The 17,661-nt window shown below is 42.1% G+C and overlaps 60 pseudogenes; all 60 read right to left on the bottom strand.

Moving 5' to 3' along the window:
* Positions 1–29: 29 nt before the first annotated feature.
* On the bottom strand, positions 30–148 carry LOC134597022 (5S ribosomal RNA; annotated as a pseudogene).
* Positions 149–616: 468 nt separating this feature from the next.
* Positions 617–735, bottom strand: LOC134595570 (5S ribosomal RNA; annotated as a pseudogene).
* A 134-nt stretch (positions 736–869) lies between these two features.
* Positions 870–988, bottom strand: LOC134596200 (5S ribosomal RNA; annotated as a pseudogene).
* A 134-nt stretch (positions 989–1,122) lies between these two features.
* LOC134595569 (5S ribosomal RNA) lies at positions 1,123–1,241 on the bottom strand (annotated as a pseudogene).
* Positions 1,242–1,375: 134 nt separating this feature from the next.
* On the bottom strand, positions 1,376–1,494 carry LOC134594239 (5S ribosomal RNA; annotated as a pseudogene).
* A 134-nt stretch (positions 1,495–1,628) lies between these two features.
* LOC134588944 (5S ribosomal RNA) lies at positions 1,629–1,747 on the bottom strand (annotated as a pseudogene).
* A 225-nt stretch (positions 1,748–1,972) lies between these two features.
* LOC134596113 (5S ribosomal RNA) lies at positions 1,973–2,091 on the bottom strand (annotated as a pseudogene).
* A 225-nt stretch (positions 2,092–2,316) lies between these two features.
* On the bottom strand, positions 2,317–2,435 carry LOC134594580 (5S ribosomal RNA; annotated as a pseudogene).
* Positions 2,436–2,569: 134 nt separating this feature from the next.
* Positions 2,570–2,688, bottom strand: LOC134596492 (5S ribosomal RNA; annotated as a pseudogene).
* Positions 2,689–3,065: 377 nt separating this feature from the next.
* Positions 3,066–3,184, bottom strand: LOC134597737 (5S ribosomal RNA; annotated as a pseudogene).
* A 134-nt stretch (positions 3,185–3,318) lies between these two features.
* On the bottom strand, positions 3,319–3,437 carry LOC134595645 (5S ribosomal RNA; annotated as a pseudogene).
* Positions 3,438–3,662: 225 nt separating this feature from the next.
* Positions 3,663–3,781, bottom strand: LOC134597337 (5S ribosomal RNA; annotated as a pseudogene).
* Positions 3,782–3,915: 134 nt separating this feature from the next.
* On the bottom strand, positions 3,916–4,034 carry LOC134596418 (5S ribosomal RNA; annotated as a pseudogene).
* Positions 4,035–4,259: 225 nt separating this feature from the next.
* LOC134595633 (5S ribosomal RNA) lies at positions 4,260–4,378 on the bottom strand (annotated as a pseudogene).
* Positions 4,379–4,603: 225 nt separating this feature from the next.
* Positions 4,604–4,722, bottom strand: LOC134589557 (5S ribosomal RNA; annotated as a pseudogene).
* A 134-nt stretch (positions 4,723–4,856) lies between these two features.
* Positions 4,857–4,975, bottom strand: LOC134595169 (5S ribosomal RNA; annotated as a pseudogene).
* A 225-nt stretch (positions 4,976–5,200) lies between these two features.
* LOC134588484 (5S ribosomal RNA) lies at positions 5,201–5,319 on the bottom strand (annotated as a pseudogene).
* Positions 5,320–5,453: 134 nt separating this feature from the next.
* LOC134595093 (5S ribosomal RNA) lies at positions 5,454–5,572 on the bottom strand (annotated as a pseudogene).
* A 468-nt stretch (positions 5,573–6,040) lies between these two features.
* LOC134594579 (5S ribosomal RNA) lies at positions 6,041–6,159 on the bottom strand (annotated as a pseudogene).
* A 134-nt stretch (positions 6,160–6,293) lies between these two features.
* On the bottom strand, positions 6,294–6,412 carry LOC134589556 (5S ribosomal RNA; annotated as a pseudogene).
* Positions 6,413–6,637: 225 nt separating this feature from the next.
* Positions 6,638–6,756, bottom strand: LOC134597084 (5S ribosomal RNA; annotated as a pseudogene).
* A 134-nt stretch (positions 6,757–6,890) lies between these two features.
* Positions 6,891–7,009, bottom strand: LOC134596491 (5S ribosomal RNA; annotated as a pseudogene).
* Positions 7,010–7,143: 134 nt separating this feature from the next.
* LOC134588250 (5S ribosomal RNA) lies at positions 7,144–7,262 on the bottom strand (annotated as a pseudogene).
* A 134-nt stretch (positions 7,263–7,396) lies between these two features.
* On the bottom strand, positions 7,397–7,515 carry LOC134589111 (5S ribosomal RNA; annotated as a pseudogene).
* A 134-nt stretch (positions 7,516–7,649) lies between these two features.
* Positions 7,650–7,768, bottom strand: LOC134589555 (5S ribosomal RNA; annotated as a pseudogene).
* Positions 7,769–7,899: 131 nt separating this feature from the next.
* LOC134587806 (5S ribosomal RNA) lies at positions 7,900–8,018 on the bottom strand (annotated as a pseudogene).
* Positions 8,019–8,243: 225 nt separating this feature from the next.
* Positions 8,244–8,362, bottom strand: LOC134595613 (5S ribosomal RNA; annotated as a pseudogene).
* Positions 8,363–8,496: 134 nt separating this feature from the next.
* LOC134595126 (5S ribosomal RNA) lies at positions 8,497–8,615 on the bottom strand (annotated as a pseudogene).
* Positions 8,616–8,841: 226 nt separating this feature from the next.
* LOC134587869 (5S ribosomal RNA) lies at positions 8,842–8,960 on the bottom strand (annotated as a pseudogene).
* A 134-nt stretch (positions 8,961–9,094) lies between these two features.
* On the bottom strand, positions 9,095–9,213 carry LOC134588091 (5S ribosomal RNA; annotated as a pseudogene).
* Positions 9,214–9,347: 134 nt separating this feature from the next.
* LOC134589552 (5S ribosomal RNA) lies at positions 9,348–9,466 on the bottom strand (annotated as a pseudogene).
* A 134-nt stretch (positions 9,467–9,600) lies between these two features.
* Positions 9,601–9,719, bottom strand: LOC134588134 (5S ribosomal RNA; annotated as a pseudogene).
* Positions 9,720–9,853: 134 nt separating this feature from the next.
* Positions 9,854–9,972, bottom strand: LOC134595622 (5S ribosomal RNA; annotated as a pseudogene).
* A 225-nt stretch (positions 9,973–10,197) lies between these two features.
* Positions 10,198–10,316, bottom strand: LOC134597336 (5S ribosomal RNA; annotated as a pseudogene).
* Positions 10,317–10,450: 134 nt separating this feature from the next.
* Positions 10,451–10,569, bottom strand: LOC134594668 (5S ribosomal RNA; annotated as a pseudogene).
* Positions 10,570–10,794: 225 nt separating this feature from the next.
* On the bottom strand, positions 10,795–10,913 carry LOC134598132 (5S ribosomal RNA; annotated as a pseudogene).
* Positions 10,914–11,047: 134 nt separating this feature from the next.
* Positions 11,048–11,166, bottom strand: LOC134596888 (5S ribosomal RNA; annotated as a pseudogene).
* Positions 11,167–11,391: 225 nt separating this feature from the next.
* On the bottom strand, positions 11,392–11,510 carry LOC134594660 (5S ribosomal RNA; annotated as a pseudogene).
* A 134-nt stretch (positions 11,511–11,644) lies between these two features.
* On the bottom strand, positions 11,645–11,763 carry LOC134588525 (5S ribosomal RNA; annotated as a pseudogene).
* A 134-nt stretch (positions 11,764–11,897) lies between these two features.
* Positions 11,898–12,016, bottom strand: LOC134597612 (5S ribosomal RNA; annotated as a pseudogene).
* Positions 12,017–12,150: 134 nt separating this feature from the next.
* LOC134597736 (5S ribosomal RNA) lies at positions 12,151–12,269 on the bottom strand (annotated as a pseudogene).
* A 134-nt stretch (positions 12,270–12,403) lies between these two features.
* LOC134597072 (5S ribosomal RNA) lies at positions 12,404–12,522 on the bottom strand (annotated as a pseudogene).
* A 134-nt stretch (positions 12,523–12,656) lies between these two features.
* Positions 12,657–12,775, bottom strand: LOC134587805 (5S ribosomal RNA; annotated as a pseudogene).
* A 225-nt stretch (positions 12,776–13,000) lies between these two features.
* Positions 13,001–13,119, bottom strand: LOC134589551 (5S ribosomal RNA; annotated as a pseudogene).
* Positions 13,120–13,253: 134 nt separating this feature from the next.
* Positions 13,254–13,372, bottom strand: LOC134595092 (5S ribosomal RNA; annotated as a pseudogene).
* A 226-nt stretch (positions 13,373–13,598) lies between these two features.
* LOC134588521 (5S ribosomal RNA) lies at positions 13,599–13,717 on the bottom strand (annotated as a pseudogene).
* Positions 13,718–13,851: 134 nt separating this feature from the next.
* Positions 13,852–13,970, bottom strand: LOC134598041 (5S ribosomal RNA; annotated as a pseudogene).
* Positions 13,971–14,104: 134 nt separating this feature from the next.
* LOC134588722 (5S ribosomal RNA) lies at positions 14,105–14,223 on the bottom strand (annotated as a pseudogene).
* A 134-nt stretch (positions 14,224–14,357) lies between these two features.
* On the bottom strand, positions 14,358–14,476 carry LOC134597087 (5S ribosomal RNA; annotated as a pseudogene).
* Positions 14,477–14,610: 134 nt separating this feature from the next.
* On the bottom strand, positions 14,611–14,729 carry LOC134589550 (5S ribosomal RNA; annotated as a pseudogene).
* A 226-nt stretch (positions 14,730–14,955) lies between these two features.
* LOC134595084 (5S ribosomal RNA) lies at positions 14,956–15,074 on the bottom strand (annotated as a pseudogene).
* A 134-nt stretch (positions 15,075–15,208) lies between these two features.
* On the bottom strand, positions 15,209–15,327 carry LOC134588524 (5S ribosomal RNA; annotated as a pseudogene).
* Positions 15,328–15,461: 134 nt separating this feature from the next.
* On the bottom strand, positions 15,462–15,580 carry LOC134597611 (5S ribosomal RNA; annotated as a pseudogene).
* Positions 15,581–15,714: 134 nt separating this feature from the next.
* Positions 15,715–15,833, bottom strand: LOC134597735 (5S ribosomal RNA; annotated as a pseudogene).
* A 134-nt stretch (positions 15,834–15,967) lies between these two features.
* On the bottom strand, positions 15,968–16,086 carry LOC134597734 (5S ribosomal RNA; annotated as a pseudogene).
* A 226-nt stretch (positions 16,087–16,312) lies between these two features.
* On the bottom strand, positions 16,313–16,431 carry LOC134588520 (5S ribosomal RNA; annotated as a pseudogene).
* Positions 16,432–16,565: 134 nt separating this feature from the next.
* Positions 16,566–16,684, bottom strand: LOC134597667 (5S ribosomal RNA; annotated as a pseudogene).
* Positions 16,685–16,909: 225 nt separating this feature from the next.
* On the bottom strand, positions 16,910–17,028 carry LOC134595612 (5S ribosomal RNA; annotated as a pseudogene).
* A 134-nt stretch (positions 17,029–17,162) lies between these two features.
* Positions 17,163–17,281, bottom strand: LOC134594421 (5S ribosomal RNA; annotated as a pseudogene).
* A 226-nt stretch (positions 17,282–17,507) lies between these two features.
* LOC134587867 (5S ribosomal RNA) lies at positions 17,508–17,626 on the bottom strand (annotated as a pseudogene).
* Between the last annotated feature and the right edge of the window lie 35 nt (positions 17,627–17,661).

The following is a 17,661-nucleotide window of genomic DNA, read 5'->3' as shown; positions in this document are numbered from 1 at the left end:
CATCATAATGCAAAAAAGAAATAAACAAAAGCTTACGGCACCTGAGGTTCCTAGTTGGTCTCCCATACAAGTACTAACCAGGCCCAAGTCTGGATGGCTTCCAAGATCTGACGAGATCAGGCATTTTCAGACTAGTATGGCCGTAAGTGAAATTAAGAGAATGCGATCTCGTTAATGTTGGTAGAATATCAAACTCTGGTTGCGACAAAAGACATGATGCTTCTGGATAGGGAAAAAAGTGGTCTGATTATGACATCATAATGCAAAAAAGAAATAAACAAAAGCTTACGGCACGTGAGGTTCCTAGTTGGTCTCCCATAGGGAAAAAAGTGGTCTAATTATGACATCATAATGCAAAAAAGAAATAAACAAAAGCTTACGGCACCTGAGGTTCCTTGTTGGTCTCCCATACAAGTACTAAAGAGGCCCAAGTCTGGATGGCTTCCGAGATCTGGCATTTTCAGACTGGTATGGCCGTAAGTGAAATTAAGAGAATGCGATCTCCCTAATGTTGGTAGAATATCAAACTCTGGTTGCGACAAAAGACAAGACGCTTCTGGATAGGGAAAAAAGTGGTCTGATTATGACATCATAATGCAAAAAAGAAATAGACAAAAGCATACGGCACCTGAGGTTCCTAGTTGGTCTCCCATACAAGTACTAACCAGGCCCGAGTCTGGATGGCTTCCGAGATCTGACGAGATCAGGCATTTTCAGACTGGTATGGCCGTAAGTGAAATTAAGAGAATGCGATCTCGCTAATGTTGGTAGAATATCAAACTCTGGTTGCGACAAAAGACAAGACGCTTCTGGATAGGGAAAAAAGTGGTCTGATTATGACATCATAATGCAAAAAAGAAATAAACAAAAGCTTACAGCACCTGAGGTTCCTAGGTAGTCTCCCATACAAGTACTAACCAGGCCCGAGTCTGGATGGCTTCCGAGATCTGATGAGATCAGGCATATTCAGACTGGAATGGCCGTAAGTGAAATTAAGAGAATGCGATCTCGCTAATGTTGGTAGAATATCAAACTCTGGTTGCGACAAAAGACAAGACGCTTCTGGATAGGGAAAAAAGTGGTCTGATTATGACATCATAATGTAAAAAAGAAATAGACAAAAGCATACGGCACCTGAGGTTCCTAGTTGGTCTCCCATACAAGTACTAACCAGGCCCGAGTCTGGATGGCTTCCGAGATCTGACGAGATCAGGCATTTTCAGACTGGTATGGCCGTAAGTGAAATTAAGAGAATGCGATCTCGCTAATGTTGGTAGAATATCAAACTCTGGTTGCGACAAAAGACAAGACGCTTCTGGATAGGGAAAAAAGTGGTCTGATTATGACATCATAATGCAAAAAAGAAATAAACAAAAGCTTACAGCACCTGAGGTTCCTAGTTGGTCTCCCATACAAGTACTAAACAGGCCCGAGTCTGGATGGCTTCCGAGATCTGATGAGATCAGGCATTTTCAGACTGGTATGGCCGTAAGTGAAATTAAGAGAATGCGATCTCGCTAATGTTGGTAGAATATCAAACTCTGGTTGCGACAAAAGACAAGACGCTTCTGGATAGGGAAAAAAGTGGTCTGATTATGACATCATAATGCAAAAAAGAAATAAACAAAAGCTTACGGCACCTGGGGTTCCTAGTTGGTCTCCCATGCAAGTACTAACCAGGCCCGAGTCTGGATGGCTTCCGAGATCTGACGAGATCAGGCATTTCCAGACTGGTATGGCCGTAAGGGAAATTAAGAGAATGCGATCTCGCTAATGTTGGTAGAATATCAAACTCTGGTTGCGACAAAAGACAAGACGCTTCTGGATAGGGAAAAAAGTGGTCTGATTATGACATCATAATGCAAAAAAGAAATAAACAAAAGCTTACGGCACGTGAGCTTCCTAGTTGGTCTCCCATAGGGAAAAAAGTGGTCTGATTATGACATCATAATGCAAAAAAGAAATAAACAAAAGCTTACGGCACCTGAGGTTCCTAGTTGGTCTCCCATACAAGTACAAACCAGGCCCGAGTCTGGATGGCTTCCGAGATCTGACGAGATCAGGCATTTTCAGACTGGTATGGCCGTAAGGGAAATTAAGAGAATGCGATCTCGCTAATGTTGGTAGAATATCAAACTCTGGTTGCGACAAAAGACAAGACGCTTCTGGATAGGGAAAAAAGTGGTCTGATTATGACATCATAATGCAAAAAAGAAATAAACAAAAGCTTACGGCACCTGAGGTTCCTAGTTGGTCTCCCATAGGGAAAAAAGTGGTCTGATTATGACATCATAATGCAAAAAAGAAATAAACAAAAGCTTACGGCACCTGAGGTTCCTAGTTGGTCTCCCATACAAGTACTAACCAGGCCCGAGTCTGGATGGCTTCCGAGATCTGACGAGATCAGGCATTTTCAGACTGGTATGGCCGTAAGGGAAATTAAGAGAATGCGATCTCGCTAATGTTGGTAGAATATCAAACTCTGGTTGCGACAAAAGACAAGACGCTTCTGGATAGGGAAAAAAGTGGTCTGATTATGACATCATAATGCAAAAAAGAAATAAACAAAAGCTTACGGCACCTGAGGTTCCTAGTTGGTCTCCCATACAAGTACTAACCAGGCCCGAGTCTGGATGGCTTCCGAGATCTGATGAGATCAGGCATTTTCAGACTGGTATGGCAGTAAGTGAAATTAAGAGAATGCGATCTCGCTAATGTTGGTAGAATATCAAACTCTGGTTGCGACAAAAGACAAGACGCTTCTGGATAGGGAAAAAAGTGGTCTGATTATGACATCATAATGCAAAAAAGAAATAAACAAAAGCTTACGGCACCTGAGGTTCCTAGTTGGTCTCCCATACAAGTACTAACCAGGCCCGAGTCTGGATGGCTTCCGAGATCTGGCATTTTCAGACTGGTATGGCCGTAAGTGAAATTAAGAGAATGCGATCTCGCTAATGTTGGTAGAATATCAAACTCTGGTTGCGACAAAAGACAAGACGCTTCTGGATAGGGAAAAAAGTGGTCTGATTATGACATCATAATGCAAAAAAGAAATAAACAAAAGCTTACGGCACCTGAGGTTCCTAGTTGGTCTCCCATACAAGTACTAACCAGGCCCGAGACTGGATGGCTTCCGAGATCTGACGAGATCAGACATTTTCAGACTGGTATGGCCGTAAGGGCAATTAATAGAATGCGATCTCGCTAATGTTGGTAGAATATCAAACTCTGGTTGCGACAAAAGACAAGACGCTTCTGGATAGGGAAAAAAGTGGTCTGATTATGACATCATAATGCAAAAAAGAAATAAACAAAAGCTTACGGCACCTGAGGTTCCTAGTTGGTCTCCCATACAAGTACTAACCAGGCCCGAGTCTGGATGGCTTCCGAGATCTGATGAGATCAGGCATTTTCAGACTGGTATGGCCGTAAGTGAAATTAAGAGAATGCGATCTCGCTAATGTTGGTAGAATATCAAACTCTGGTTGCGACAAAAGACAAGACGCTTCTGGATAGGGAAAAAAGTGGTCTGATTATGACATCATAATGCAAAAAAGAAATAAACAAAAGCTTACGGCACCTGAGGTTCCTAGTTGGTCTCCCATAGGAAAAAAAGTGGTCTGAGTATGACATCATAATGCAAAAAAGAAATAAACAAAAGCTTACAGCACCTGAGGTTCCTAGTTGGTCTCCCATACAAATACTAACCAGGCCCGAGTCTGGATGGCTGCCGAGATCTGACGAGATCAGGCATTTTCAGACTGGTATGGCCGTAAGTGAAATTAAGAGAATGCGATCTCGCTAATGTTGGTAGAATATCAAACTCTGGTTGCGACAAAAGACAAGACGCTTCTGGATAGGGAAAAAAGTGGTCTGATTATGACATCATAATGCAAAAAAGAAATAAACAAAAGCTTACGGCACCTGAGGTTCCTAGTTGGTCTCCCATACAAGTACTAACCAGGCCCGAGTCTGGATGGCTTCCGAGATCTGACAAGATCAGGCATTTTCAGACTGGTATGGCCGTAAGTGAAATTAAGAGAATGCGATCTCGCTAATGTTGGTAGAATATCAAACTCTGGTTGCGACAAAAGACAAGACGCTTCTGGATAGGGAAAAAAGTGGTCTGATTATGACATCATAATGCAAAAAAGAAATAAACAAAAGCTTACGGCACCTGAGGTTCCTAGTTGGTCTCCCATAGGGAAAAAAGTGGTCTGATTATGACATCATAATGCAAAAAAGAAATAAACAAAAGCTTACGGCACCTGAGGTTCCTAGTTGGTCTCCCATACAAGTACTAACCAGGCCCGAGTCTGGATGGCTTCCGAGATCTGATGAGATCAGGCATTTTCAGACTGGTATGGCCGTAAGTGAAATTAAGAGAATGCGATCTCGCTAATGTTGGTAGAATATCAAACTCTGGTTGCGACAAAAGACAAGACGCTTCTGGATAGGGAAAAAAGTGGTCTGATTATGACATCATAATGCAAAAAAGAAATAAACAAAAGCTTACGGCACCTGAGGTTCCTAGTTGGTCTCCCATAGGGAAAAAAGTGGTCTGATTATGACATCATAATGCAAAAAAGAAATAAACAAAAGCTTACGGCACCTGAGGTTCCTAGTTGGTCTCCCATACAAGTACTAACCAGGCCCGAGTCTGGATGGCTTCCGAGATCTGACGAGATCAGGCATTTTCAGACTGGTATGGCCGTAAGTGAAATTAAGAGAATGCGATCTCGCTAATGTTGGTAGAATATCAAACTCTGGTTGTGACAAAAGACAAGACGCTTCTGGATAGGGAAAAAAGTGGTCTGATTATGACATCATAATGCAAAAAAGAAATAAACAAAAGCTTACGGCACCTGAGGTTCCTAGTTGGTCTCCCATACAAGTACTAACCAGGCCCGAGACTGGATGGCTTCCGAGATCTGACGAGATCAGGCATTTTCAGACTGGTATGGCCGTAAGTGAAATTAAGAGAATGCGATCTCGCTAATGTTGGTAGAATATCAAACTCTGGTTGCGACAAAAGACAAGACGCTTCTGGATAGGGAAAAAAGTGGTCTGATTATGACATCATAATGCAAAAAAGAAATAAACAAAAGCTTACGGCACCTGAGGTTCCTAGTTGGTCTCCCATAGGGAAAAAAGTGGTCTGATTATGACATCATAATGCAAAAAAGAAATAAACAAAAGCTTACGGCACCTGAGGTTCCTAGTTGGTCTCCCATACAAGTGCTAACCAGGCCTGAGTCTGGATGGCTTCCGAGATCTGACGAGATCAGGCATTTTCAGACTGGTATGGCCGTAAGTGAAATTAAGTGAATGCGATCTCGCTAATGTTGGTAGAATATCAAACTCTGGTTGCGACAAAAGACAAGACGCTTCTGGATAGGGAAAAAAGTGGTCTGATTATGACATCATAATGCAAAAAAGAAATAAACAAAAGTTTACGGCACCTGAGGTTCCTAGGTGGTCTCCCATACAAGTACTAACCAGGCCCGAGTCTGGATGGCTTCCGAGATCTGACGAGATCAGGCATTTTCAGACTGGTATGGCCGTAAGGGAAATTAAGAAAATGCGATCTCGCTAATGTTGGTAGAATATCAAACTCTGGTTGCGACAAAAGACAAGACGCTTCTGGATAGGGAAAAAAGTGGTCTGATTATGACATCATAATGCAAAAAAGAAATAAACAAAAGCTTACGGCACCTGAGGTTCCTAGTTGGTCTCCCATACAAGTACTAACCAGGCCCGAGTCTGGATGGCTTCCGAGATCTGGCATTTTCAGACTGGTATGGCCGTAAGTGAAATTAAGAGAATGCGATCTCGCTAATGTTGGTAGAATATCAAACTCTGGTTGCGACAAAAGACAAGACGCTTCTGGATAGGGAAAAAAGTGGTCTGATTATGACATCATAATGCAAAAAAGAAATAAACAAAAGCTTACGGCACCTGAGGTTCCTAGTTGGTCTCCCATAGGGAAAAAAGTGGTCTGATTATGACATCATAATGCAAAAAAGAAATAAACAAAAGCTTACGGCACCTGAGGTTCCTAGTTGGTCTCCCATACAAGTACTAACCAGGCCCGAGTCTGGATGGCTTCCGAGATCTGACGAGATCAGGCATTTTCAGACTGGTATGGCCGTAAGGGAAATTAAGAGAATGCGATCTCGCTAATGTTGGTAGAATATCAAACTCTGGTTGCGACAAAAGACAAGACGCTTCTGGATAGGGAAAAAAGTGGTCTGATTATGACATCATAATGCAAAAAAGAAATAAACAAAAGCTTACGGCACCTGAGGTTCCTAGTTGGTCTCCCATACAAGTACTAACCAGGCCCGAGTCTGGATGGCTTCCGAGATCTGACGAGATCAGGCATTTTCAGACTGGTATGGCCGTAAGTGAAATTAAGAGAATGCGATCTCGCTAATGTTGGTAGAATATCAAACTCTGGTTGCGACAAAAGACAAGACGCTTCTGGATAGGGAAAAAAGTGGTCTGATTATGACATCATAATGCAAAAAAGAAATAAACAAAAGCTTACGGCACCTGAGGTTCCTAGTTGGTCTCCCATAGGGAAAAAAGTGGTCTGATTATGACATCATAATGCAAAAAAGAAATAAACAAAAGCTTACGGCACCTGAGGTTCCTAGTTGGTCTCCCATACAAGTACTAACCAGGCCCAAGTCTGGATGGCTTCCGAGATCTGACGAGATCAGGCATTTTCAGACTGGTATGGCCGTAAGTGAAATTAAGAGAATGCGATCTCGCTAATGTTGGTAGAATATCAAACTCTGGTTGCGACAAAAGACAAGACGCTTCTGGATAGGGAAAAAAGTGGTCTGATTATGACATCATAATGCAAAAAAGAAATAAACAAAAGCTTACGGCACCTGAGGTTCCTAGTTGGTCTCCCATACAAGTACTAACCAGGCCCGAGTCTGGATGGCTTCCGAGATCTGATGAGATCAGGCATTTTCAGACTGGTATGGCAGTAAGTGAAATTAAGAGAATGCGATCTCGCTAATGTTGGTAGAATATCAAACTCTGGTTGCGACAAAAGACAAGACGCTTCTGGATAGGGAAAAAAGTGGTCTGATTATGACATCATAATGCAAAAAAGAAATAAACAAAAGCTTACGGCACCTGAGGTTCCTAGTTGGTCTCCCATACAAGTACTAACCAGGCGCGAGTCTGGATGGCTTCCGAGATCTGACGAGATCAGGCATTTTCAGACTGGTAGGGCCGTAAGTGAAATTAAGAGAATGTGATCTCGCTAATGTTGGTAGAATATAAAACTCTGGTTGCGACAAAAGACAAGACGCTTCTGGATAGGGAAAAAAGTGGTCTGATTATGACATCATAATGCAAAAAAGAAATAAACAAAAGCTTACGGCACCTGAGGTTCCTAGTTGGTCTCCCATACAAGTACTAACCAGGCCTGAGACTGGATGGCTTCCGAGATCTGACGAGATCAGACATTTTTAGACTGGTATGGCCGTAAGGGAAATTAATAGAATGCTATCTCGCTAATGTTGGTAGAATATCAAACTCGGGTTGCGACAAAAGACAAGACGCTTCTGGATAGGGAAAAAAGTGGTCTGATTATGACATCATAATGCAAAAAAGAAATAAACAAAAGCTTACGGCACCTGAGGTTCCTAGTTGGTCTCCCATACAAGTACTAACCAGGCCCGAGTCTGGATGGCTTCCGAGATCTGACGAGATCAGGCATTTTCAGACTGGTATGGCCGTAAGTGAAATTAAGCGAATGCGATCTCGCTAATGTTGGTAGAATATCAAACTCTGGTTGCGACAAAAGACAAGACGCTTCTGGATAGGGAAAAAAGTGGCATTATGACATCATAATGCAAAAAAGAAATAAACAAAAGCTTACGGCACCTGAGGTTCCTAGTTGGTCTCCCATACAAGTACTAACCAGGCCCGAGACTGGATGGCTTCCGAGATCTGACGAGATCAGACATTTTCAGACTGGTATGGCCGTAATTGAAATTAAGAGAATGCGATCTCGCTAATGTTGGTAGAATATCAAACTCTGGTTGCGACAAAAGACAAGACGCTTCTGGATAGGGAAAAAAGTGGTCTGATTATGACATCATAATGCAAAAAAGAAATAAACAAAAGCTTACGGCACCTGAGGTTCCTAGTTGGTCTCCCATAGGGAAAAAAGTGGTCTGATTATGACATCATAATGCAAAAAAGAAATAAACAAAAGCTTACGGCACCTGAGGTTCCTAGTTGGTCTCCCATACAAGTATTAACCAGGCCCAAGTCTGGATGGCTTCCGAGATCTGACGAGATCAGGCATTTTCAGACTGGTATGGCCGTAAGTGAAATTAAGTGAATGCGATCTCGCTAATGTTGGTAGAATATCAAACTCTGGTTGCGACAAAAGACAAGACGCTTCTGGATAGGGAAAAAAGTGGTCTGATTATGACATCATAATGCAAAAAAGAAATAAACAAAAATTTACGGCACCTGAGGTTCCTAGGTGGTCTCCCATACAAGTACTAACCAGGCCCGAGTCTGGATGGCTTCCGAGATCTGACGAGATCAGGCATTTTCAGACTGGTATGGCCGTAAGTGAAATTAAGAGAATGCGATCTCGCTAATGTTGGTAGAATATCAAACTCTGGTTGCGACAAAAGACAAGACGCTTCTGGATAGGGAAAAAAGTGGTCTGATTATGACATCATAATGCAAATAAAGAAATAAACAAAAGCTTACGGCACCTGAGGTTCCTAGTTGGTCTCCCATAGGGAAAAAAGTGGTCTGATTATGACATCATAATGCAAAAAAGAAATAAACAAAAGCTTACGGCACTTGAGGTTCCTAGTTGGTCTCCCATACAAGTACTAACCAGGCCTGAGTCTGGATGGTTTCCGAGATCTGACGAGATCAGGCATTTTCAGACTGGTATGGCCGTAAGTGAAATTAAGAGAATGCGATCTCGCTAATGTTGGTAGAATATCAAACTCTGGTTGCGACAAAAGACAAGACGCTTCTGGATAGGGAAAAAAGTGGTCTGATTATGACATCATAATGCAAAAAAGAAATAAACAAAAGCTTACGGCACCTGAGGTTCCTAGTTGGTCTCCCATACAAGTACTAACCAGGCCCGAGTCTGGATGGCTTCGGAGATCTGATGAGATCAGGCATTTTCAGACTGGTATGGCAGTAATTGAAATTAAGAGAATGCGATCTCCCTAATGTTGGTAGAATATCAAACTCTGGTTGCGACAAAAGACAAGACGCTTCTGGATAGGGAAAAAAGTGGTCTGATTATGACATCATAATGCAAAAAAGAAATAAACAAAAGCTTACGGCACCTGAGGTTCCTAGTTGGTCTCCCATACAAGTACTAACCAGGCCCGAGTCTGGATGGCTTCCGAGATCTGACGAGATCAGGCATTTTCAGACTGGTATGGCCGTAAGTGAAAATAAGAGAATGCGATGTCGCTAATGTTGGTAGAATATCAAACTCTGGTTGCGACAAAAGACAAGACGCTTCTGGATAGGGAACAAAGTGGTCTGATTATGACATCATAATGCAAAAAATAAATAAACAAAAGCTTACGGCACCTGAGGTTCCTAGTTGGTCTCCCATACAAGTACTAACCAGGCCCGAAACTGGATGGCTTCCGAGATCTGACGAGATCAGACATTTTCAGACTGGTATGGCCGTAAGGGAAATTAATAGAATGCGATCTCGCTAATGTTGGTAGAATATCAAACTCGGGTTGCGACAAAAGACAAGACGCTTCTGGATAGGGAAAAAAGTGGTCTGATTATGACATCATAATGCAAAAAAGAAATAAACAAAAGCTTACGGCACCTGAGGTTCCTAGTTGGTCTCCCATACAAGTACTAACCAGGCCCGAGTCTGGATGGCTTCCGAGATCTGATGAGATCAGGCATTTTCAGACTGGTATGGCCGTAAGTAAAATTAAGAGAATGCGATCTCACTAATGTTGGAAGAATATCAAACTCTGGTTGTGACAAAAGACAAGACGCTTCTGGATAGGGAAAAAAGTGGTCTGATTATGACATCATAATGCAAAAAAGAAATAAACAAAAGCTTACGGCACCTGAGGTTCCTAGTTGGTCTCCCATAGGGAAAAAAGTGGTCTGATTATGACATCATAATGCAAAAAATAAATAAACAAAAGCTTACAGCACCTGAGGTTCCTAGTTGGTCTCCCATACAAATACTAACCAGGCCCGAGTCTGGATGGCTGCCGAGATCTGACGAGATCAGGCATTTTCAGACTGGTATGGCCGTAAGTTAAAATAAAAGAATGCGATCTCGCTAATGTTGGTAGAATATCAAACTCTGGTTGCGACAAAAGACAAGACGCTTCTGGATAGGGAAAAAAGTGGTCTGATTATGACATCATAATGCAAAAAAGAAATAAACAAAAGCTTACGGCACCTGAGGTTCCTAGTTGGTCTCCCATACAAGTACTAACCAGGCCCGAGTCTGGATGGTTTCCGAGATCTGACGAGATCAGGCATTTTCAGACTGGTATGGCCGTAAATGAAATTAAGAGAATGCGATCTCGCTAATGTTGGTAGAATATCAAACTCTGGTTGCGACAAAAGACAAGACGCTTCTGGATAGGGAAAAAAGTGGTCTGATTATGACATCATAATGCAAAAAAGAAATAAACAAAAGCTTACGGCACCTGAGGTTCCTAGTTGGTCTCCCATAGGGAAAAAAGTGGTCTGATTATGACATCATAATGCAAAAAAGAAATAAACAAAAGCTTACGGCACCTGAGGTTCCTAGTTGGTCTCCCATACAAGTACTAACCAGGCCCGAGTCTGGATGGCTTCCGAGATCTGACGACATCAGGCATTTTCAGACTGGTATGGCCGTAAGTGAAATTAAGAGAATGCGATCTCGCTAATGTTGGTAGAATATCAAACTCTGGTTGCGACAAAAGACAAGACGCTTCTGGATAGGGAAAAAAATGGTCTGATTATGACATCATAATGCAAAAAAGAAATAAACAAAAGCTTACGGCACCTGAGGTTCCTAGTTGGTCTCCCATACAAGTACTAACCAGGCCCGAGTCTGGATGGCTTCCGAGATTTGATGAGATCAGGCATTTTCAGACAGGTATGGCCGTAAGTGAAATTAAGAGAATGCGATCTCGCTAATGTTGGTAGAATATCAAACTCTGGTTGCGAAAAAAGACAAGACGCTTCTGGATAGGGAAAAAAGTGGTCTGATTATGACATCATAATGCAAAAAAGAAATAAACAAAAGCTTACGGCACCTGAGGTTCCTAGTTGGTCTCCCATAGGGAAAAAAGTGGTCTGATTATGACATCATAATGCAAAAAAGAAATAAACAAAAGCTTACGGCACCTGAGGTTCCTAGGTGGTCTCCCATACAAGTACTAACCAGGCCCAAGTCTGGATGGCTTCCGAGATCTGACGAGATCAGGCATTTTCAAACTGATATGGCCGTAAGTGAAATTAAGAGAATGCGATCTCGCTAATGTTGGTAGAATATCAAACTCTGGTTGCGACAAAAGACAAGACGCTTCTGGATAGGGAAAAAAGTGGTCTGATTATGACATCATAATGCAAAAAAGAAATAAACAAAAGCTTACGGCACCTGAGGTTCCTAGTTGGTCTCCCATACAAGTATTAACCAGGCCCGAGTCTGGATGGCTTCCGAGATCTGATGAGATCAGGCATTTTCAGACTAGTATGGCAGTAAGTGAAATTAAGAGAATGCGATCTCGCTAATGTTGGTAGAATATCAAACTCTGGTTGCGACAAAAGACAAGACGCTTCTGGATAGGGAAAAAAGTGGTCTGATTATGACATCATAATGCAAAAAAGAAATAAACAAAAGCTTACGGCACCTGAGGTTCCTAGTTGGTCTCCCATACAAGTACTAACCAGGCGCGAGTCTGGATGGCTTCCGAGATCTGACGAGATCAGGCATTTTCAGACTGGTATGGCCGTAAGTGAAATTAAGAGAATGTGATCTCGCTAATGTTGGTAGAATATAAAACTCTGGTTGCGACAAAAGACAAGACGCTTCTGGATAGGGAAAAAAGTGGTCTGATTATGACATCATAATGCAAAAAAGAAATAAACAAAAGCTTACGGCACCTGAGGTTCCTAGTTGGTCTCCCATACAAGTACTAACCAGGCCCGAGACTGGATGGCTTCCGAGATCTGACGAGATCAGACATTTTCAGACTGGTATGGCCGTAAGGGAAATTAATAGAATGCTATCTCGCTAATGTTGGTAGAATATCAAACTCGGGTTGCGACAAAAGACAAGACGCTTCTGGATAGGGAAAAAAGTGGTCTGATTATGACATCATAATGCAAAAAAGAAATAAACAAAAGCTTACGGCACCTGAGGTTCCTAGTTGGTCTCCCATACAAGTACTAACCAGGCCCAAGTCTGGATGGCTTCCGAGATCTGACGAGATCAGGCATTTTCAGACTGGTATGGCCGTAAGTGAAATTAAGAGAATGCGATCTCGCTAATGTTGGTAGAATATCAAACTCTGGTTGCGACAAAAGACAAGACGCTTCTGGATAGGGAAAAAAGTGGTCTGATTATGACATCATAATGCAAAAAAGAAATAAACAAAAGCTTACGGCACCTGAGGTTCCTAGTTGGTCTCCCATACAAGTACTAACCAGGCCCGAGACTGGATGGCTTCCGAGATCTGACGAGATCAGACATTTTCAGACTGGTATGGCCGTAATTGAAATTAAGAGAATGCGATCTCGCTAATGTTGGTAGAATATCAAACTCTGGTTGCGACAAAAGACAAGACGCTTCTGGATAGGGAAAAAAGTGGTCTGATTATGACATCATAATGCAAAAAAGAAATAAACAAAAGCTTACGGCACCTGAGGTTCCTAGTTGGTCTCCCATAGGGAAAAAAGTGGTCTGATTATGACATCATAATGCAAAAAAGAAATAAACAAAAGCTTACGGCACCTGAGGTTCCTAGTTGGTCTCCCATACAAGTACTAACCAGGCCCGAGTCTGGATGGCTTCCGAGATCTGACGAGATCAGGCATTTTCAGACTGGTATGGCCGTAAGTGAAATTAAGTGAATGCGATCTCGCTAATGTTGGTAGAATATCAAACTCTGGTTGCGACAAAAGACAAGACGCTTCTGGATAGGGAAAAAAGTGGTCTGATTATGACATCATAATGCAAAAAAGAAATAAACAAAAGTTTACGGCACCTGAGGTTCCTAGGTGGTCTCCCATACAAGTACTAACCAGGCCCGAGTCTGGATGGCTTCCGAGATCTGACGAGATCAGGCATTTTCAGACTGGTATGGCCGTAAGGGAAATTAAGAGAATGCGATCTCGCTAATGTTGGTAGAATATCAAACTCTGGTTGCGACAAAAGACAAGACGCTTCTGGATAGGGAAAAAAGTGGTCTGATTATGACATCATAATGCAAATAAAGAAATAAACAAAAGCTTACGGCACCTGAGGTTCCTAGTTGGTCTCCCATAGGGAAAAAAGTGGTCTGATTATGACATCATAATGCAAAAAAGAAATAAACAAAAGCTTACGGCACTTGAGGTTCCTAGTTGGTCTCCCATACAAGTACTAACCAGGCCTGAGTCTGGATGGTTTCCGAGATCTGACGAGATCAGGCATTTTAAGACTGGTATGGCCGTAAGTGAAATTAAGAGAATGCGATCTCGCTAATGTTGGTAGAATATCAAACTCTGGTTGCGACAAAAGACAAGACGCTTCTGGATAGGGAAAAAAGTGGTCTGATTATGACATCATAATGCAAAAAAGAAATAAACAAAAGCTTACGGCACCTGAGGTTCCTAGTTGGTCTCCCATACAAGTACTAACCAGGCCCGAGTCTGGATGGCTTCCGAGATCTGATGAGATCAGGCATTTTCAGACTGGTATGGCAGTAATTGAAATTAAGAGAATGCGATCTCCCTAATGTTGGTAGAATATCAAACTCTGGTTGCGACAAAAGACAAGACGCTTCTGGATAGGGAAAAAAGTGGTCTGATTATGACATCATAATGCAAAAAAGAAATAAACAAAAGCTTACGGCACCTGAGGTTCCTAGTTGGTCTCTCATACAAGTACTAACCAGGCCCGAGTCTGGATGCCTTCCGAGATCTGACGAGATCAGGCATTTTCAGACTGGTATGGCTGTAAGTGAAATTAAGAGAATGCGATGTCGCTAATGTTGGTAGAATATCAAACTCTGGTTGCGACAAAAGACAAGACGCTTCTGGATAGGGAAAAAAGTGGTCTGATTATGACATCATAATACAAAAAAGAAATAAACAAAAGCTTACGGCACCTGAGGTTCCTAGTTGGTCTCCCATACAAGTACTAACCAGGCCCGAGTCTGGATGGCTTCCGAGATCTGACAAGATCAGGCATTTTCAGACTGGTATGGCCGTAAGGGAAATTAAGAGAATGCGATCTCGCTAATGTTGGTAGAATATCAAACTCTGGTTGCGACAAAAGACAAGACGCTTCTGGATAGGGAAAAAAGTGGTCTGATTATGACATCATAATGCAAAAAAGAAATAAACAAAAGCTTACGGCACCTGAGGTTCCTAGTTGGTCTCCCATACAAGTACTAACCAGGCCCGAGTCTGGATGGCTTCCGAGATCTGACGAGATCAGGCATTTTCAGACTGGTATGGCCGTAAGTGAAATTAAGAGAATGCGATCTCGCTAATGTTGGTAGAATATCAAACTCTGGTTGCGACAAAAGACAAGACGCTTCTGGATAGGGAAAAAAGTGGTCTGATTATGACATCATAATGCAAATAAAGAAATAAACAAAAGCTTACGGCACCTGAGGTTCCTAGTTGGTCTCCCATAGGGAAAAAAGTGGTCTGATTATGACATCATAATGCAAAAAAGAAATAAACAAAAGCTTACGGCACCTGAGGTTCCTAGTTGGTCTCCCATACAAGTACTAACCAGGCCCAAGTCTGGATGGCTTCCGAGATCTGACGAGATCAGGCATTTTCAGACTGATATGGCCGTAAGTGAAATTAAGAGAATGCGATCTCGCTAATGTTGGTAGAATATCAAACTCTGGTTGCGACAAAAGACAAGACGCTTCTGGATAGGGAAAAAAGTGGTCTGATTATGACATCATAATGCAAAAAAGAAATAAACAAAAGCTTACGGCACCTGAGGTTCCTAGTTGGTCTCCCATACAAGTATTAACCAGGCCCGAGTCTGGATGGCTTCCGAGATCTGATGAGATCAGGCATTTTCAGACTAGTATGGCAGTAAGTGAAATTAAGAGAATGCGATCTCGCTAATGTTGGTAGAATATCAAACTCTGGTTGCGACAAAAGACAAGACGCTTCTGGATAGGGAAAAAAGTGGTCTGATTATGACATCATAATGCAAAAAAGAAATAAACAAAAGCTTACGGCACCTGAGGTTCCTAGTTGGTCTCCCATACAAGTACTAACCAGGCGCGAGTCTGGATGGCTTCCGAGATCTGACGAGATCAGGCATTTTCAGACTGGTATGGCCGTAAGTGAAATTAAGAGAATGTGATCTCGCTAATGTTGGTAGAATATAAAACTCTGGTTGCGACAAAAGACAAGACGCTTCTGGATAGGGAAAAAAGTGGTCTGATTATGACATCATAATGCAAAAAAGAAATAAACAAAAGCTTACGGCACCTGAGGTTCCTAGTTGGTCTCCCATACAAGTACTAACCAGGCCCGAGACTGGATGGCTTCCGAGATCTGACGAGATCAGACATTTTCAGACTGGTATGGCCGTAAGGGAAATTAATAGAATGCTATCTCGCTAATGTTGGTAGAATATCAAACTCGGGTTGCGACAAAAGACAAGACGCTTCTGGATAGGGAAAAAAGTGGTCTGATTATGACATCATAATGCAAAAAAGAAATAAACAAAAGCTTACGGCACCTGAGGTTCCTAGTTGGTCTCCCATACAAGTACTAACCAGGCCCGAGACTGGATGGCTTCCGAGATCTGACGAGATCAGACATTTTCAGACTGGTATGGCCGTAAGGGAAATTAATAGAATGCTATCTCGCTAATGTTGGTAGAATATCAAACTCGGGTTGCGACAAAAGACAAGACGCTTCTGGATAGGGAAAAAAGTGGTCTGATTATGACATCATAATGCAAATAAAGAAATAAACAAAAGCTTACGGCACCTGAGGTTCCTAGTTGGTCTCCCATAGGGAAAAAAGTGGTCTGATTATGACATCATAATGCAAAAAAGAAATAAACAAAAGCTTACGGCACTTGAGGTTCCTAGTTGGTCTCCCATACAAGTACTAACCAGGCCTGAGTCTGGATGGTTTCCGAGATCTGACGAGATCAGGCATTTTAAGACTGGTATGGCCGTAAGTGAAATTAAGAGAATGCGATCTCGCTAATGTTGGTAGAATATCAAACTCTGGTTGCGACAAAAGACAAGACGCTTCTGGATAGGGAAAAAAGTGGTCTGATTATGACATCATAATGCAAAAAAGAAATAAACAAAAGCTTACGGCACCTGAGGTTCCTAGTTGGTCTCCCATACAAGTACTAACCAGGCCCGAGTCTGGATGGCTTCCGAGATCTGACGAGATCAGACATTTTCAGACTGGTATGGCCGTAATTGAAATTAAGAGAATGCGATCTCGCTAATGTTGGTAGAATATCAAACTCTGGTTGCGACAAAAGACAAGACGCTTCTGGATAGGGAAAAAAGTGGTCTGATTATGACATCATAATGCAAAAAAGAAATAAACAAAAGCTTACGGCACCTGAGGTTCCTAGTTGGTCTCCCATAGGGAAAAAAGTGGTCTGATTATGACATCATAATGCAAAAAAGAAATAAACAAAAGCTTACGGCACCTGAGGTTCCTAGTTGGTCTCCCATACAAGTATTAACCAGGCCCAAGTCTGGATGGCTTCCGAGATCTGACGAGATCAGGCATTTTCAGACTGGTATGGCCGTAAGTGAAATTAAGTGAATGCGATCTCGCTAATGTTGGTAGAATATCAAACTCTGGTTGCGACAAAAGACAAGACGCTTCTGGATAGGGAAAAAAGTGGTCTGATTATGACATCATAATGCAAAAAAGAAATAAACAAAAGTTTACGGCACCTGAGGTTCCTAGGTGGTCTCCCATACAAGTACTAACCAGGCCCGAGTCTGGATGGCTTCCGAGATCTGACGAGATCAGGCATTTTCAGACTGGTATGGCCGTAAGTGAAATTAAGAGAATGCGATCTCGCTAATGTTGGTAGAATATCAAACTCTGGTTGCGACAAAAGACAAGACGCTTCTGGATAGGGAAAAAAGTGGTCTGATTATGACATCATAATGCAAATAAAGAAATAAACAAAAGCTTACGGCACCTGAGGTTCCTAGTTGGTCTCCCATAGGGAAAAAAGTGGTATGATTATGACATCATAATGCAAAAAAGAAATAAACAAAAGCTTACGGCACTTGAGGTTCCTAGTTGGTCTCCCATACAAGTACTAACCAGGCCTGAGTCTGGATGGTTTCCGAGATCTGACGAGATCAGGCATTTTCAGACTGGTATGGCCGTAAGTGAAATTAAGAGAATGCGATCTCGCTAATGTTGGTA

The sequence above is a fragment of the Pelobates fuscus genome, chromosome 2 (genome assembly GCF_036172605.1).
Source record: "Pelobates fuscus isolate aPelFus1 chromosome 2, aPelFus1.pri, whole genome shotgun sequence".
In the NCBI taxonomy this organism is placed as follows: Eukaryota; Metazoa; Chordata; class Amphibia; order Anura; family Pelobatidae; genus Pelobates; species Pelobates fuscus.
Note: the sequence above shows the minus strand (reverse complement) of the source record. Positions and strands in the feature narration are given on the sequence as shown.